This window comes from Pipra filicauda, unplaced genomic scaffold (genome assembly GCF_003945595.2).
Source record: "Pipra filicauda isolate LSUMZ 115617 unplaced genomic scaffold, ASM394559v2 scaffold297_size1274073_pilon, whole genome shotgun sequence".
Classification (NCBI taxonomy): Eukaryota; Metazoa; Chordata; class Aves; order Passeriformes; family Pipridae; genus Pipra; species Pipra filicauda.
The window spans coordinates 1,053,736-1,070,222 of NW_024104417.1; positions in this window are offsets into that span (position 1 = coordinate 1,053,736).

The following is a 16,487-nucleotide window of genomic DNA, read 5'->3' on the forward strand; positions in this document are numbered from 1 at the left end:
GCTGCTCTGAATGCAGCTAGAGTTCATTAGAGAGTTCATGTTGGTTGTGGAGGCAGCTCACTGGGGGTCTGAGGGAGCTGCCATGCTTGCTCAGTACCCTGCAGCCTTGGCTTTATGGACCTTGATGTGGGAAAGGTCTGTGCAAGTGTTTGTTAAATGCCCTGTACATCCCCATCAGAACCAAGGCTTAAGTGGACAGAAGTGAGTAGGTATAAATACCGTCCTGAGTGCAAAAACTTAGATTGCTTTATGTCAGAAGTTTGCAGTGTGGACTAAGGCACAGGGCTATTGGAGTGGTGGAATATGGAGTCAAAGAGAGAAAATAACAACAACAACAAACCACCCAAGGGAAAACACAAAGGAAAAAAATGCAGATGCACAGATGGCCATGCACAGCCAGGCCCTTGGAGCAGTCCCCTGAGAGAGGTCCCACCTGTGGAGAGTTTGTTGTCTGGAAGGATTGGACCTGTGATCAGGGAGACTATCTCTAGCTCTTTGATTTTTCTGGTGTTGAAGGAAGCAGGATATTGCACATTCCTGTGCTGTATCTGGTCTGCATCAAAGACACCTGACCCTCACCCACACGTCTTCCTTTTGAAGGGGCAGTTTTCAGACTCCTGGTATTGTTTTAGCTGGTTTGACAGAAATGCTTAGGTTTGAAAGACTAACACGTTTAGTCATGCTCACACCGACCTTAGATACACACAGGAAATATTCAGCACTCCTCACGATTGGATTTTGATGGACTCAAGTAGCATTCAAAATAATTTTAGGATGCAGTTGCACTTACAGTGCTTTCTAGACTTTTTCTTCCCCTACTCCCCACCCCCAACAAATTCACTCATAGAGAAACATGCTTACCTGGCAAAGCTAGAGCCTCTAGAGAGACAGCACAGATCTTATGCCACTCCTGATAATGGAAAAAGACTGTTTCTTGCTGCTGGTGTGAATAGTCACCAGAGGTGGGAAATCTGCACAATTTGAGGTTACTGAATTCCTGGACTTGTCACTCAGGGTTCAGCAGCGGACTTTCCTCTGGTGGTGCCCAGCTCTGTCTAATTTCTCCCAGTTTCATAATTTCCCAGCCCAAGCCCTTTTGCTCCTTCCCTGCTCTGTCTCTGCTTTTCATTCAGGATAATGAGAGGTGCATCCATGCCAATGTTTTCATTTGGATCAGGAAAGAACTTTTCAGGTCACTCTCCCATGCATCTCCTATTACTGTGGTTTCTTTGCACTACAGATATGTTTGGAGTATACAAATTAGATTTCTTCCGGAGGACAATGAAATTGCACATGTGCTCCAAGCACCTACTGTACCAGTGTGAATTCAGTCAACAGGACTAGGCCAGAGATAATACAAAGAATTATCTCCTTCCTGTGCAGAAGATCTTCCTTCTTTTTCTGTTCTGCCGCACTATTTGCTATCTCCTCATCCTGTTCTCCTTATTACAGTATATATTGTAGTTCCTGTCTTCTGGCATTATTATCTTCATGCCGTCCCTCAAAATTAGAACTTCCACCATTGTGTTCATATTGATTACAAAGCACAAACCATTGATTCAGTATTAATATCAGTGGAGTTTGCATCCTGTGAACCTAATACAAAGAAGGACTAGGGTTTGGACTACCGTTAATTGCATATCCAGGCTGACTGAATAAAATAAAAACTAAAAAAATAAAATAAACTAAAAAAATAAAATAAAAATAAAAAAGTAAAACGACTTTTCTAGTAATGCAAACATGGAAATCTGACTATAAATACATATAATTTTGATTTTGATATGTAGTATCTGCAATTGATGATGCAAGAATTTTCTAAATTGTGAAGAAAGCTTTTAGAAGGGCAACTGCTTGGTCCATATGAGTCTGGAGATGTACAGAATTTTTGCTTATGAAATTAATTTAAAAAAAACCCCACTCTTCTGTACCTTGTTCAAATACACTTGCATGCTTTAATTTTCACTTCCTTTCTCAGTTTGCATTCTTTTACCCATATTATTTCCTGTTCCTTTTTTTCTCTCTGTCCCTGCAAAGCAGCCTGTTGTTGTGCTGTCCTTGGATACCTTATATGTTCAGACTGATATGTTTTATTATGATATTCTTTTGAGGTTTCATTTGTAACGGAGCATGAATATCAACCTTAAAGCTGTGTCAAGCAAGCAATCTGGTTTCCCATTACCTGATAGTTAGGTAGTTTCACTTTTCTAAACCACGCCAGCTTTGGCAGTCTTAGGAATCCCTTGTAATGCAGAGAAATATAAGTTCTGAAAGACACGCCCAGGCACATTTGCTCCAATGTGTACTGTATATAAGGTATGTGAACCCTGTAGATTGTAGTTTTTAGTGAGAGTTATCTCTTAGCAGAAAGCACCTTTGGTTTACTTACTGGTGAGGTTTGAAAATGACATTGTTTCACTGCAGAAAATATTGGTGTAGTTGTATCTGACTGAAAAATTGAGCCTTTTTCTCTAAAAAACTATTTTCCCATGTTTATTTCTAGAGATTAATTACTGTTTTAAGAGGAAGGATACCATATTCAAACTTCAAAAGGGTCAAAAAGAGAAAGTGAGATTCATATCATCTTATCTTTGGGCTTTTGGGTTATTTGGGCTTTTAGGGTTTGATCCATCTGTAAAATAAGTCTAAATGATTTTTATAGTCTCAGGCGAGCATATGAAAGCTTACATCTCTGTTGTTACGAGGTCAAATTTCTTCTTCTGATTTAAACTATCAATAGAAGTTAAAAAGATGTAGAGATGTTAGTTTTAAAATGTGAGTAAAGATCAGATTCCCATTTACTGGAATGTTGTATTCAGTGATAGCAAATATTTCAGAAATACCTATATTCTAAACTAGGCTTCTTTGATCTACTCAGGTGAAACCTGAGGATTTCAGGTTGCCTTTGTTCAAGGCTGTAGACAAAATCCAGCGTTACAATGCCTTTTTTAACAAGAGTGAAAATTCAACTTGAGAGACCTCAAAACAGATTCTTAAGACTGAAATTTATAAATATAATCTAAGACACTACATTTCTGTGGATTCTGTCCCACTCTACAATGTAATGTACCCTCATACAAATTAGATAGTTCCAACAAAATCAATAAAACTACCGAATGTCATTATTTATTTCCTATATTGCATTCCTTATGTTTGGGTGCATCTCAGCTATATTTGACTAATTTTTTAGCACCAAAGAATGTTGAAGAGGATTTCTTCTGCTTAGACTAAGAAGGAGAAGAAGGAAAATTCAATCAGAATTTCAATGACCACTATTTTCCATTCATACCTGTGGTTATTCACTGATTTGAAATTTGTTTATTTTGTACTGAAAGAGAAAACTCAAGTAGAGAGATTAAATAATAATCCGATCCTGATTCAAGCAGTTTGATTCAGTTGTAGTATCTCTGTCTATGGATGTCAGTATGAATGACAATAATAAATATTTTCTCATTTAATTTGCACAAAAATTTCAATTCTCAGACTGTATTTATTTTTTCTACTAATATTGTATTGAGTAAAAAAAGGTGTTAAATTTGTTTAATAAACAATTTTTTTTTATGTCATAAGCAATAAACAAAGGAAATATTTTAAAATGCTTTTTTTTCTTGGTTTCCTCAGCCTTGAGACTCAGTAACTTTGATTATATGATTTCTTCCTACACTACAACATCATCTTCATTAAAATTTGAAGCTCAAGCAGTGCAAAATATTGATTTTTTTTTCTTGTGGGTAGTATACTTCATTTCAATGCAGCTTTAGGGAATTAAATATGGATTTGAAAGAGATGTCCAGCTGCTTATACCATTTGGCAGAAGCTGTCTGGACTGTGAAAGTGAGGGATAAATGCAGACATCTTGAGACGTTCTAACCTCTTGTTGACTAGACAACTCCATCCATTATAAATCCCCTGGGACAGATCCTCACTGAGGTAAATTGGCACTGTTTCCTTAGGCTCGTTGCTTCTGTGCTGATTTACACCAGCTGGGCCTTAGATTATATTCTCATTAAGTGGACAAAAGTAACCAAAGCATGCCTGCTGGATTCAGAATTGAAATACATTTCTGTAAGTACTGTCTTGCTTTAGCAGCACCACTAATGTAATGGAGGGCCTTGATACCCTCTGTAGACACACTCTCACAGGAGAGAGTGAATTAGGGTAATACACCCACAGCTGTGAACTGTTGTTCATTTGAAGGAGAGGGAACTAGCTGTGCCAAATGAAGCAGAGGAACTATGAGCCATACCAGCTGATCCTGGACCTGCTGTACAGCAGCCCCAATGCCCACACTCTTCTGCTACACACTCTTTCCTGATAATACCCTGGATGCCTTACAAGCGGATTCAGATTTTTCACAGAGCAGTTCCTTTTTTCCCACATGTCCATTGCAGAAGCTGTGGAAAGGTTTTTGCAAGAGAGAACGGTGCTTTCCAAGGTGTTACACTGCATGTGAAGTTTTTGTGTACCTCTCCCTTGTCTCCCTCAAAACCAACACACTGAACAGTTCAGAAGCACTGAACAGAGTGCTATAAATATGGTCTGAGGAGTTCAGCATGTATAACTTGGATAACATTCCCTCTAGAAGGGAGAAAGGGACATTTTGGATACCTGTGACAAGTATAATACGGGCTTTTTCATAAAGGATCTCAGATTTACTGTTCTTTTAGTGGAGTGTGAAATAAATAGGTTGATTCCTAATCCGTATTAAACACTATTAAGTTCCTAGACACAGTCTTGATACCACCAAGGCAGGTTGTCAACTGGATGCAATCTATCTGGAAGAGTTAGAAAGGTGGCTGCTTCTGAAAAGTTTAAAATAAGCTCATTGTCTTCAAAAGCCTTGCTCCTTCTGTGTCCTATACATGGTACATGTGGAGGGGAATGTGCAGTCTTGACTAGGTTAAAGCCCTGACACCCTCTTCAACTAGGAAATCTTGCTTTTTCTGAGCCTGCAAATTTGGCAAAAAAGGTGGAATCAAATGGTATTATGTTGCTAACACATGTTGCATTTAGCTTGGGTAATGACAGCGTACTTGATGCACGTATATGCAAGATCCTATTTAACAATAACCTAAAATGAATGAATGCTTTCTCAAGAAAATGCAAAGAAATGTTTCACAAATTGTACAAAACCCTATTAATTAGGAGTTTAAAAGATTTTCATTGCCGGGGAAAAAAATTACACAGTGTTTATTAATGCTGCCTGATTTTACTGGCTGATCGCTCAAAACACTACCAGCATGATATGCTTTTTATTTGCTGAGTGGCCATTTTGAGCTTCTCTTTGCTGACTGTATGGAGCTTGGTTTCAAATCTGTCTTAATCCTGCAATGAACCTTTAATAAAGCTGGATTGACTTTAAATCGGTACTTTGAAACATTAATTAAAATAAAACAGGAGAAACTGAAAGATCAAGTGATCCATTGTGGTGGTGGTGGTTTTTACATCAAAGCTCTCTTCTCCACCCCTCTCGAGAAAAAAGCAAGCCTTTGAAGGCTGCAGCTGTATGACTTCCAACATGGTTTTGAAACTGGCCTTAGGTTTTAATTACTTTTGCTGTTTTAGGTTGGCATTTTCTATATTTTTGAAGAGCTGTTTGAGACACTTCTTTTTACTCTTCCCTTCAGAAAAGCAGAGGATAAAACAGGCAAAATTGCTGTGAAAAGTTGACAGGGCATGGCAAGTCCACTCAGCCCAATCTGTTCTCTCTTCCAGGGAGCTCAGTTTCCTGCAAAGACTGGAAATAGCCCTGGAAAGTTCTCTGTTTTCTGAGCCAAGTTGTAATAGCAAGCATATCCAGTGCTGCACCTCTGGCATCTTTTTTTTCCAAGTGACTCTCCAGCAGTGTCTTTGTTTTCTTTTCTACTACTAGCTAGCAGTGTGTTCTGCAGACAATGCAGCCTGTATAGTAACAGTACTGCACTCCCTGTTGTTCTGCTCCACTGTGCCTTGAGTTTGCAGAAGAACTCACTGATAGCAGAAAGAAATGAGACTTGAAGAGAAATGTTAGCCTCTCTGAGGGCTGATATTTACCTGTTATGGTTATACTTCGGGAACTAGTTCAGGGACACCTGATCCTTGCTGTCAAGGCTGCTATTTCATAAGTGAATGATCTCATCAGTTTTTCTCAAAACAATTGATCTTTAGTCTTGTATTGTTTATCAATTCCTGCGCTCCCTTAATATGTGTCAAGTGACTGCAGGAGGTTTCCTATACTAATTTAAAAAAAACCAAAACAATTAAATGTGTGAAAAACCTATCAGCTGTGTTAGAGGGAAACCTAATAATCAGTGTCTTAAGCCTTGCCTCAAGTGTCTTTCATCTGCTTGAACTGAAGACTTCAGTATATGCGATAGTATTACTGAAAGGGAAGCAGAAGAAGAGGGGTTGTGTAATTTTCTCCAGCCTCAGTTAGGTAGGAAGTCACAGATCTGTGTTCTAAGGGTGTCACCAGGAAGGTAAGGTAAAGCTGATACAAAATGTGTGACTACAGGTACAGGTAGGGGGGGTCCTCTGAGGAGGAGAGTGAGAGATATTAAACTTACAGCTGTTGTATTTGTGTTGCTGAGCTGTGTAACCTGAAGCACTGCAGGAGTTCACTCACTCTCCATCTCCCTCCTCCCAGGGACCAGAGGCCCAGCCTTCAGGAAACCTAGAAGGACAAACTCTCAAGGCCTCTAGTGATTTCTCAGTGTTAATACAATATCATATACCACTGAAGCTAGAAGCAATCATATCAAAACAAGTACCGTTGTAAAGTAGGCATGGATGTGGCCTGTGTTGGAACACATGCAAAATAATATTGTTTTTAGCCAGCTTTACGCACTGAAGTAATGGCTTAAGAGGAACTGTCAAATGCATCCATCTGGGATGGTCATTTTATACCGGGGAGGATCTGGGGGTGGATAGGAGGTGAGAAATGCTTTAACATAAAGGCAGACATTGCTGTCACTGGAGAGGATAGGAGTTCTATCGTTTTTTTCTATAAGAGTGAATATTCTGGTTTTGTCCTCTATTATTTCTCCGGTCTGGAGCTTCCAGGGGAGGAGGAAGAGGAGAAGGGTTAGACAATAAAATATACATCTACTCATTTTCTTGGTGTAAGTGCAATGCTTTTTCCACTGTATTGCTTTGCACTGGGCTGAGTAGGAGGGACGGAGGTGTCAAAAATAATTATGGAAAAAAGGAAGCAAAAAATTAAAAAAACCCTTAAATGTTGAGAGCAGCTGCAAGCTTAAAAATGTGAGTTCAAAGTGAATTACTTCTTATATAGCAATGTGTTAGCTTCTCTAGTGGGCAAACTGCTCCTCTTGATACAGTCACACAGCATTAGTCATATATGCTCTTGCCAAGCACCAATCTGTTAGGTTTCCTGTTACAGCAGCTAATTGCTTTTTGAGCTAATGCATACAAATACAGTTACTTAGTTAATCTCTCTCTCTGCCCCCTCTAACATGTTTGAAGTGTCACCAGCATTATGAAAACTTCCTGAAAATATTTCTGACTTAAGTCTTACAAGTCAAAAAGGGATGATAAGAGGAGAGGAGTGTAGCAGCAGAGGGGAAGAATGATGCAAAGCGGGATTAAACCCTCTCCACCACCACTTTCTCAGCACATCAGTGTAAAATAACTGACCCAAAAGGAATTTAGCAGATTTATACCCATGGGAGATGTGATTCATTGCCTCATTTCAGTTTGCTGTATGGTATGATTTTAACTTATTTAGAAGACGTTTTTTAAAAATGCTGTCACAATCCCAGAATCTGTGACAACGAAAGTTATCTGTGACCTGATGAAGGAAAAAACCAAAACCAACCCAACAATCAACCAAACTCACATTCTTTTACTTAAAAAAAAAGTAAAAATCATCTTTCATTTTATTTTTGTTTATTTTTTTATACTCTGCATTGAAAAAACATGGATACAGTGATTTCAGCAAATCAGACATAAACCTCCTCTTAATTATTATTATAGGAAGGTAGGTGGTGAATGATGGGCAGAGAATATGTGGGAAGGAAAAGTTACTTCAAGAACAAAAATTAGAGAAAAATTATTGGAAGAAGCAATAAGAACAAAAATGGTAAATTAAGTACAGCACATATAGAGAGTTCTGTGAGACCTTGCAGTTTTGTTTGGGTGGTTTTTGTTTGAAATTTATGCTTTTACATCTCTTGAGAACTGCTTGCTTTAATGATGAATGCACTATTATTTACTGGGCATACTCAAAAATCATCTTTTTGACACAGTATTTGACATCTTATTTTTAGTAATACTTGCTTCCATCTTCGTATTTGTGAGTAAAAATCCAGCTGGACATTGGAGCTATATTGCCCTTGTTAGTGCAAATACTCCGAGTTACTCACTCAAATGGATATTTTCTTTCCTGAAAAGTCTTGCAACCTAAGGATGAGCCAATATTGTAGTCAGTGTAGACAACAAAGAAATTTAAAAGTTAGGTACTGCTTTCAACGTATTCGTGATGCTGAACACAGTTTATGATTCTCATCTGAGAATAAACATTTGAGCTACTCAGTACCATTTGAGATTTATAGTATGGCTACTTCTCTGCTTGCAGCTTCTGATTTGAGTATCTTGAAGCTGTCTCTGAAATGTCTTCCTGGACAGCAGGAACTGGGGTATAAACATTTTCTGAGTGAGAACTCATAGTCTCAGTTGCTCAAAATTGCCTCTAGGCTCAACAGCAGATGGTTCAGCCACCCATGCTGGTTTATTACCAGGTTTCTTTAAAACATAGGCGTGTTCTAGGACTCAGTGAAATGGTCAAATCTGGAAGAGTGACTTATTCTTTGTGACTTTGCTTGTTCCTAGCAGAGCTATTCATTAGGAACAAAACATGGCATTGAACAAATGCCTTTGGCTGGTCCTTAGCATATGGGGCATCAGTGTGGGTCATGGTGAAGAAAAACTAGATATAAAGAAGAAATTTTTTACAAAGTAGGGTGTGAAACACTAGAACAGGTTACCCAGCAAGGTGGTAGATGCTTCATCACTGAAAACACTCATGTATCATGTTGGACAGGGCTCTGAGCAACCTGATCTAGTGGAAGGTGTTCCTGCTCATTGCAGGGGGTTGGACTGGGTGATCTTTGTAGGTCCCTTCTAACCCAAAGTACTCTACGATTCTGTGGGTACATGGGTACTGTTGGAGCACTTCATAATAAATTATAATTTCACTAATCATGATAAAGTCTGTTGCTTCTGCATGCTGAAGGCATGGACTGACAGTGAAAACCCCTTTGTAAGAACCATTATCACTGAAAACACAGCCAAACAAGTGGAGAAGGTGGTTTAGTCTGATCTAAATCTGAGCAGGTGGGAGGCTGGAGCTTTGGACATCCAGTGGCCAAAATAAACAGGCTAGCCTCTATGTTCACTTCCTCTTCATCCATGAACAAGTTATCTTCTTAAAAGTCTGTATAGTCTGCTTCTAAAGAGGCTCCCTATTTTAAACCATTTGAAATAGGAAATGAAGAAGGCTTTAGGATCTGAATTTTAACATTTGTAAAGTACTTTGATGAACAAAATGCACCTTAAATTACTACACAATAAATTTAGTCCTAGGCTTAAATACTGTCCATGTGACTAAATAGAGATTTTTTATCCACTCACAATTGTTTTGAGTACCATCTTTGCATTAATCCAGTCCCTTATTTTCAATGAGAACGGAAATGTTGTTTGATAAGAAAAGATAAATTTATGAATGTTCAACACGTAGTTTTCCACAAGTCCATGAAAAGGAAGTTGACAAAACTAAATACAATTTATGTCCTCAGCATAGCTTAACAAACTTTGAATCACAGAATCAGAGAATATTCTGAGTTGGAAGGGAACCACAGGATCATCAAGTCCAACTCTTTAAGGAATGGCCCATATGGGGATCAAACCCACAATCTTGATGTTATTAGTACCATGCTAAACTGTTTGTATCATTGACTTGGTAGAAAGTGAAAGAACAGTTTTCTTGTTTTCCCTTTTTTTTATTTGAAAAATTAATGTTGTTTTAGAACCCAGGTCAGTTTAATATATTCCAGGAAGTTTAGATGGAAACAAAATAACATGGACCAGTTACTACTACCATAATTTTCATAACCTCCCAAAATCTGTCATCAGGTTGAGCAGCTCAAGTCATTAGCGAGCTAACACTTTTTCCATACCCCTCCCATCCACTCACCTAGTTAGTGTCTCTGTTCAGTGAGAAGAAAGTGTAGCGAAAGAAAGAAGAAAAGGAGATTAAAGCTGGCCCAATTATCAGTTACCTGAATGGATGTATCTTTTGGATTAGTCCCATGGTGCATATAGTAAAATTTATCACATCATTTTTCTTCCATGTGTTTGAAAACTTCTATGACCAAAATACTTATTACTGATCAACTCCATAAAAGCCAGACATGCTGTATGGAGAGCTCTGAAAGCAGAGTCACTGGAGTGCAATAGGCAGGAGGGAGTGCAGAACTGTGCCCAGACAGATAAGCAGAAATATCTTGGGTTTCCGTCAAGAGCCACCTCTGCAAAATTCTTAAGTCAGTCTGATCTGTGCATCATACAAAACCAGTGGAGTAGGTTTGAAAGAAGAAAAAAAAAGAAGGAAAAAGAAGGGGGGGAAAAAAAGACAAAGGAAAAAAAAAGGATTTTTTATTTTCTTTGATTCAGTACCCGTGAGCTTGTACTGTTTTACCCCAGTTCTTCACTCTGTGATCAGGGCCCGAGTATTAAGCTCTTGATCTGAGAATGTTGCTATATTTGGCTCTAAATTTGACTACAGCCATCTTAAAGTGAAACTTCCTAATGTTGTCTGGCCAGGTGTGGGTGAAACTCAGCAAACAGCTAATCTGTGGAAGCTACATTGAACCCAAAGGGTAAAGCTTAATAGTATTATTCATTTTCCCTTGAGACTTTGTAGCAAACCTGACCTGCTTTTTACATTCCTCCCTTACTCTGCTTTATACCTGGCTGTCTACATGTTTCTACTGTCTCCATCTCTCATAAGTCTCAAAAATTAAGGCCTATGTTTATCTCCCCTAGAAAATGCTCCTGCCTCCTTTGCCTGTTAACTTCAAGAATCTTTGCAATGTTCTGTAAAACAAAAGGCAGCAAATGAAAATAGTGTGTTTCTTGGTTTTGTTTGTTCGTTCTAGCAAACATTTTTCAAATACGTGGCACCAAGTTAGCAGAGTAGCTTTCAAACCATAAAAATGCAGCCTCAGAAACACTTGATGGCAAAGAGAACCAGCTGTCTTAAATAATGTAGATTTTTGTACATCTTGAAGCATTTAACGCAAGTGAATGAGCTGTCAGAAATATGCCTCGGAAATACTTAGCTTTAGTTAAAATCCTTGCCTTCTAATTCTAGTCCTATTTACTTAACAAGAATCTCTTTCTTCCCAGCTGCTGTGAATGCTGTGAATGCTGTGAATGCTGTTACTTACCGTGATGCTCCAGAGTGTGAATATCCATCAATTACGCAGCATTAGTCAGCCCCTGAGTGGGCACATTGCAGATGATGAAAGCAAACAGGGAAGAACTTGAACCAGGGTACCTCCATTCCCTGGCATTACTCTTTACATGAAGCAGGTAAGATGGGGCTATAATTCTGTACTAGGTTAGTGTCCACGGAAGAGGAATATCAGGCCTTCTCCTGTGCCTCTTTTTCTCATTTCATGTGCAAAATCAAGAGCCTTCTCCTGCTGCCTACATTTGTTTACTAACCACTGATTTTTCAAGATCTTTCCAGAATCTGGAATTACCTCTGAACTGTAATCCACTGTCTATCACATTAACAAGTAAGTCTGAAGAAACTAGGGTTTTGATTACCCATGAAGTCTGTGGGTTTTATCTCTCCTCCATGCAATCCTTAAACCTGTGGCTTTTTACTTTCTGTAATTTTTTTTGCTTTTTTTTTTTTTCTCCCCTGCAAAATGGACACCCTAATGAACAGTTACATGAGATCACATGTAGGCAAGGGACATGTGAACCAGCTAACCCAAGGCAAATAAAGCTGTCCTGATTTTTGACAGGCAGCAAAGTTATCATGTGACTTGAGTACAGCTCGGGGCTGTCCCAAAGTACCCTTGGATGAGTCAGGGCTATGTTTCTTGCTTGATCAAATGTCTTTCTTTCAGCATGCAGAGTGCTTCTCTCACAGGCTTTCAAATGCACAGTTTGCTGCTTTCTCAGGAGCTGCCATGGTACCTTTTTTTCTGGTCCAAGTCAGCACCTGCAGCATTGCCTCTTTGATCACGTAAGCATAGCTTCAGCTAAGAATACCAATGACTGTTGGAACAGGACTTCTGCAACTTTCAAGCAGAAAGATTGAACCCAGTAGAGCAGCAGCCAGAAACAACACAACTGATGTATTTAGAGGGTTTTTGGTAGCAGTCTCTTGATCAAATTTTTTTTTTCCTGAAAGCACTTGAAAGAGGGAGGCTGCTTTTGATTCTATACTCAGGCAGTGAGCTGCAAGGTCTGTCACAGCAGGCCAGTAAGAGGACCATGCCCTTTCACCAGAGAGGAAAACTGCTGCAAAGGAAATAAAAATATTTGCCCAAAGTCACATAAGAGAGAACTTGAGCATTAATCATGAGATTGGTATTTCTCTTAGTATATTGTCCTGGGCACAGCAGAAGCTTGAGATCTTTCCAGGTGACCTGGGAAATTTTCCAGGCTATTGCAGGTAAGTGCTTGGAGAAGGTCTTAAAGTGGTAGCAGATCATATCAGGCACCATTTCGTATCAATGGCTTGATTCTCTAAATTTTTGAAAATAATGATGTTCTGCTTGCAAAAAAAACCCCAAAAACCAAAAACCCAGGAACTTGAATCACTGGGGCCAGAACAAAGAGCTTGCAGCAGTAGTTCTGAGAGGTCCAAATGGTCCATTCATTTCAGCAAGATAACTCAATTGGCTAGTAATAGTAATGACTTGTTAGCAGTTTCATTCCTAATGAAAAGCCTGGCTTTACAGATAGCTTTGCTGGATAACTTTCCCAATAAAACCGTACTAATGGAATCACAGTTATACTAGCAAAAAAGTGCTAGGGCTAGCATAGTTTACAGTGGTTCAATGTGTGAAATGAGCTATACTGACAAAAGAACTTTGGGACAATATAACTGCTTCTATGGTATCCAGCAGATTTGTGGCAATGGATTAAAACTAGATGGTTGAAGGGGTTATGGCCCACAACTTGATTTAGGTCTATTTCACTGCCTAGCAGCGTCTGTCAGGAAGGTGCAGGACACCTGGGTCATCTAGTTTTAGTCTGCTGCCACAGATGTGTCAGAACACAAACCCAGGTCTTTAGGCAGCATCACAATAATTTTTACAACTCAGATGCACACCCTTGGATTTAACCAGTATAATTGATACAGCTGAAATATCTTACATGGTTTTATGTATGGATGTGGCCATAGGTTTTCATAATATATAGGCATATGGACATGTAAGTGACATGTTTGCTTGATGTCAGAAGTGATATTACTTTTTCCTGATAAAGAAACAGCTGAATCAAGAAACCCAGCAGAGCTACTGAATACATTTGAGCTGCACTCTGGGGCTTTATCAACACAGTTGTAATCTGAACATTTGTGTAGTACACTGCATGTAGCATCTCGAGTAAGCAAATAACACAGCCTCTGTCTGTATTGTATATAGGACTTGCACCTACATTGCCATTTAAATCCCACTTAGATATTCTGATTATTTACCTGACATTGAACAGATATGCCTGAAATTTGAGTTAAATTGCAGAGGGAAAACTTAGGAGCAAAGCTGTCTATCAAGGGTTGGTGAAAGCAGTTAAACACAGCATTTCTGAATTTGGCCTTTCAGGGTGAATGTTTGGATTTTTACATCTATAGAGCTGAACAAAATCTACCTTCACATGCTCTGTACTGAGTTTGCCCTCCAAGCTGCTTTCTAAAGAAAGCAGAGAAAGGCTTTTGGTGCATGCCTGTACTTTACGGCTGAAGTTTAAAGTTTTTAACCCTGGTGCCCAGTGTGCCCTTTTGCCTGTATGTTATATACCAACCTGAGTCTGTTTTCCCTCCTCTGAATCACAGCATGGATTGAATCTAAATAACCTCTCCTTGCATCCTATTAAGTGTTTCCTTCTGCAAGTCCAGAAGTAATACACAAATACATTATCCTTAGGTTGGAACTGAAGGACCTCAGTAGACCTCTGCCTTTTTCCAAGTTTCTGCCTATGGAGTTCCAGAGGGACTATTTAGAAATAAAGGGCCAATACACTCCAATAATGAACAATTCTGTCACTCTGAGTAAAAGCCCAAGGCTTTACAGGATATCATCCTGTTTTTCCACAGAGTTGTAAACAACAGTCCTGGGCACATGAGTCACCTCATTCAGGGCTTCCACTGTCAAAAGCACTCGCATATTACTCTTAGTTATTCACCTTCAGGAAGGTGTGTGTAACCTTCCTTCCTTTATGGTAAAATAATAGTTTTCCATAAGTTGGCTTCCAGTTTTACCTACCATCAGAGCAGCATGTGCACAAAAGGAGACTGTGCTTTATCTGCTAATGCATAGGACTGGGATTTGAGAGCTATAGATTCCCAACCTGCTTTTCTCACAGGCTTGGTAGGTGACCAACTGTGTAATAGTAAATTGAACTCTTGTGGTTGTTGTCTGAGGAAGGGAAAATACTACAAATGGCCTTATCTGGATCCCTTTCCCCACCCTCGACGTGGGGGAGCCCAGCTCTAGTTCCTTCTCCGTCTGAAGAACCATTTCCTACGTCTCGTGGGACGGGGAAAGGGGACTCCAGATACAGGGTTTTTCAGGCCCCGAGCCTGGAGGGGAGAGGTGCCCTCCCCTCCCCCCAGCACCCACGTGGCTCCATGGCAGGCACAGAGACAGCACACCGGGCGTGGAGAGGAGGCAAGAGAGAGTTTATTGTTGGGAAGGGGTTTATAAGGCTTTTAGGAGGGTCAAAGGGGAACCAATCACAAGTTCAGGGTCACACAAAAGAAACCATCAGGTAAAGGGTCAACAGCCAATAGGAAGGGGTTAAACAAAGGACCAATGGGACGCCTCAGGACACCTTTCCCAGGACATTCCTGCATGGGAGATAACAGTTGCTGTGGGGGGGTGTTGGGAAGAAGAAACACGTGTTTGCAAAGGGACCACAAAGAGCCATTTTAAGACATGTTTAAACAAGTTTCTCATCAGATTCACTGCTACAGCCTTATGTTTCCTAAAATGTGTCTTGGACATTGATTATATGTGTTGCAGAGTGTTAAGCTGCTAGCTTTTGTCAAAATTGATAATAGAAAATGAATTATTTGCTCAGGCAGCCCTTGAATTAAAAATAGTTCTGTTTACAAATAGTAAGATTTTAAGGCCAACCACTGTATTTTGTACAGGTTTCACTGAACACTGACATTCTGACATTTTATTTAAGGCTTTGTTTGTTGGGTTTTTATTTATTTATTTTTTTTTGGTAAAGCAGCAGTCATGCATGAATTACAAAATACTTTCTGAAACTGAAGATACAGGGCCGTAGTGTGCAAATGTTTGAAGTGCATGACTTCCATTAGGAACTTTGTTTCGTGAGGTGAAATCCTAACTGGGTTAAAATCAGGAGGGCTTTTGCCATTTGTTCCAGCAGGCTATTAAATTTTCAGCTGAGAATAGTTTATCAGATTAGGTGCAAACTTCTCAGCTTCTTTGTGGTTTTAGAATTATGTCCAGTCAGAGCTAGATTAGATGGAGCATAGATTTTAACTATGAGTTTGAAAATGCTTTGCTAATTCCCCTAGCAGTTGTTGTGCACAAACTAGTGTTTATTCTCATTTTAGGGATAACAAAATTGAATAAAATGACCCACTTGTCCAAAATTACACAGAAAGAGTCACGAAATTGAGGGACAAAACTCTGACTAGTTGCAAATTCTGTCAACCACAGTTTTTCTTGACTTGAGACCTGAAAGAAAGGGCTAATACCTTTTAGTGCCAGGCAGGCTCATATCTGCCTGTAACCTTCAGAAGATATGAAAGGCACATTGAAGCATGGTGTACATTTCTCTCTAGTGCTGATTTCCTAGTTTGTATTGCCCCTTTCTGTTCTGCCTTGACTCTATTTATTGTTTCTCTGATGCCTCTACTACTTTTAGAGGTCTTTTATGGATTTAGAGAGAATTGAAAAGTCTATAGCGACTTGCTTGGTAGTAGGCATAAGTGATAGATTTGAAAAGCAGAAAGGTTAGACAACTTAATTGTTGTATATACATAAGTAAAAGCTACGAGCAATAGAGGGTTGTTTGCCCTCTGCCCTTGGAATTGGGATGGAGGTAACTGTAAATCAAAACAATAGAAATCAAAGGTTAAACTGTATAGAAAATACATTGTTTCAAATCCATTTTAGCAGAAAGACCAAAAAGCTTTTTTCGTCAATTAGACTTTGGTTTTTTTAAGCCTTTCTGAAGTATCCATTTACACTCCAGCCTCCTAATGCATAATG